Raw genomic sequence first — 3586 nt, forward strand, 5'->3', positions numbered from 1 at the left:
GTTTCCCAACTTTAGAATGCATGAGCTGACTTCTAGGGTTAAATTAGTGCTTTGGTTATGAGTTTTAATGTTATTAGGTCTTAGGTGTAACCAAATAACAACATTCGACTAAAAAACCCACTTGTCAACCTTATAATAAACTCAAAACCATTAGCCATTTGTTAACTAGGTGGAGGAGGGAGACAACGCATGTGAGCGTGCAGGTAATCTCTCGTGGTTAAAGCTCTGACGGTTTCGCTGACTAACTGTTGATGATTTACTGCCTTATTCATATGTCAAGGTTTACTTCGCGGTTTCTACGCCGTGGTTATTGTAACCTCGACACTGTGGTGGCTATCTCCACCACTCACATGACAATGGTTATGTGGATTCTCCGCATCGTTAAGCTTTGATGTTTGTAAACCCCGAATGCAAGTTTAACTGCCATCGAAACTGCTCACACGGCCTTTTTGTCGTGGTCTCGTTGCGGTTAACTCCTGTGGTTAGGGATTGTGATTTATGACTATTTTATATAATTTGTAATGTTTTGAGGTGTTTACAAAGGCCGAGAGGGTTGTAGACTTAGTTTTTGTATTATTTTGTTCATACAATGGGTTTTGCAATATATTTTGTAATCGTCTGAAAGTGTTTAGACTTAGGTTAATGCATTTTAATGCATGGTTTAGGCTTTTAGGTATGGGTTAGGGTTTTAGGTGTTAGGGTTTGTCATTATGTTTGAAGCATAGGTTTTAGAAATGATTTAGGATTAGAATTCATCACTTTCTTTTAAAAAAACCCATTTGCGACATTTGTCACAATGTGACAGAAACCCCACATGACGATACCCATGAACCAAAACACTAAATCAACACTGGATACAAATTAAGATTGAACGTTGATGACGAACATGAGTCGACAACCAAATCCTAGTAGAACTGACGAAAATCACATGCCGACAACCAGGTATAAAACCCTATCCTTCAAACACCATGAAAACCATTGACATCACCAGACAACTTGAACCATAAACATCACTGTTGAAGCTGAAGACACGAGACACTGAAGGCTGATGACGAAACTGAACGTGTGCAACTGATCTGACAAGATCCTCCTGGATCATTAATTTACTAGTGACGTACTTGTTAATTAGAAGATCCCTTTTTCTAGGGGACTGGGGGTTGTGATAAATAGGAGCTCTATTATTATTTTCCAACATGCCTCCAAAGAAACTACACCAATTAAATATACTAAAGCCTCATCCTTGACTCATGGAGAAAGTGAAGACTTAGAATTTAGGTTATCTCAATTATAGAAGAAAGTCAATGAAATGGATTGTAGTATGGTGAAAAGATTAATTTATTAGGTTATCAAACAAAAAATAAAAAGAAAAATGAAGAAGAAGATGAATGGAAATAATGAAGGAATAGAAAAGAAGATGAATGAAAATAAGGAAGAAATAGAGAAGAAGACGAATGAAAATAAGGAAAAAATATAAAATGCCATGATTTTCATGGATAAATATTCTTTTGGAGAGGCTTACTAAAAGGGATGTGGAGGTCCAAGCAAATGAAGAAAATAAGGAGAAGTATGGTGTAGATAATCAATCTCATAAGGGGAGTATGTTATCACAATTGGAGAGGAAAAATATTGAATCACAAAACCATAATCATGAATTTTCAATCCAAGATCCACATCATCAAGACTTCAAGTAAGCACCAAGGAATTACTACATTCTAATGATTGATAAGAGGAAGTTTGATGTTAATGATCTTATAACATGGATATTTCAAATGAAACAATACTTTGATATACACCAAGAAGGATCGTTACAAAAGGTAAATATTGCGTCCATGTTTTTAAAGTAAGACCAACATGTACGGTATCAATGGTTTTGTGAAAGAAAAAATGATTCTATTATATATTGGTCCATTTCATTAAAGGATTTAATAGCATAGTATGGGGATATTAAGAGCAATACATTCTTTAGTCAATTAGTAAATCTTTGATAAAAAGGGCTAGTTAAATAGCACATTCAATAATTGCAAAAGTTGAGTCTCAAAGTAAATAATATTTCAAAAAAAAAAAATTAAACCTATTTATTGGAACTTCAAAGGAAAACATCTAATATGGTGTCTCTCTTTGAACCTAAATCTCTAGAGCATGCTTTCACTATGCCATGGAAAGTTGAAAGTAAAAATATGACCACTAGAAAATCAGTCATTCGTAACTATGTGAAGATCATGCTCCCTCTCCTAAACTAACAAGGTAGACTCCTCATCAGATGGATGAAAGAGTAAAAGAATTGTGTTTCAATAGTGACAAAAAGTACAATAAGGGGCATAAATGTAGTGAGAATAAATTATTCTACATTGCGTTTGATGAGGAAGAAGATAAATAATTGGAATAGTCACAAGATCCAGAGCTAGGAGAGACTACACCAACAATATTTTGTTGTGCATTAGTTGGCATCAATACACCACAAACCCTCAATATAGAAGAACAATAAAAAATAAAAAGGTTACAAAGTTGATTTATTCGAGTAGTACCTGTAAATTCATCAATTAAAAATTAGAAAAACTTCTCAATTGTTTCATATTGATGCAGGAGGCTTTAGGAAATCTCAAACATCAAAGTGTTCAAAATTTGATGGAAATAACACCATGTCGAAGATCTTGACGAAACGATTCCAATGCAACTTGAATCACATAAAATGGATCCCATATGCAAAAGTTATGAGGTTTTGATGTTTGTACCAAATAGTAAAAAGGAGTTAGCAGAGTTGGCACATGGAAGTATAGGATCATAACATCATGCAAAGTTGGTAGCTAGCTAGGAAGGACAGGTGGCAATGATTGGATAACAGATGGTCTAATGGAAGTGTGCCATGTGGACCAATCACATGGCATCACGTGTGTTATAGACATTTTTGGGCACTGCAACCCCAATCATACATGTCCATAAACCAAGGGCTCCTAAATCCCTAAAAATGTTGTTTCATACCCTAAAGGAACAAGGTCAGCTGATTACATCATCTCCCAGAAATTCTCCACAAAAAACTGCTCAGAACTGGTCAAAGCTGGACCATACAGACTGCCCAGTGCAGAGAGTGCGATGCATCCCACCTGCTCAGTGAAAAAGGGTGCGATGCATACTGAAAATCCCTTCTATAGGGTGCGATGGACGAGAGTAGACAAATGGCAGAGACAGTTTGCAAGGTGGATCGTCATGGAATCTTCCATAAACTTCTCCTGTGACACTTGCCTCTCTCAATTCACTCAGGGATGAGTAAGAGATCATCAATCTCCAAGTGGAATCATGAACTATCAGAGAGAGGACACTAATCAAAATCCCAGAAGCTAACTCACCCCCGTGCAATCATCTATATATGGATCCCTCATCCCAGAGATTCGGAGGCTAGAATTTTGTATCTTGTAAGGAAGCGTTGTTGGTTTCTTGGTGGAATATCATATTGTTTGGTGATCTAAGCTTTTCATGAGGTGAAAGAAGGGCTTTCATGCTGGAGGATGACGCTGGGTCAGAACAATTGGTTGTAATCCTCTTTTCTATTCTTGATATTAATAAATGTATTCAAGTTTTCCTCCACATT

The sequence above is a fragment of the Pinus tabuliformis genome, chromosome 5_2, assembly GCF_031772625.1.
Source record: "Pinus tabuliformis cultivar Carrire ecotype Pingquan chromosome 5_2, CPIR1, whole genome shotgun sequence".
Lineage (NCBI taxonomy): Eukaryota > Viridiplantae > Streptophyta > Pinopsida > Pinales > Pinaceae > Pinus > Pinus tabuliformis.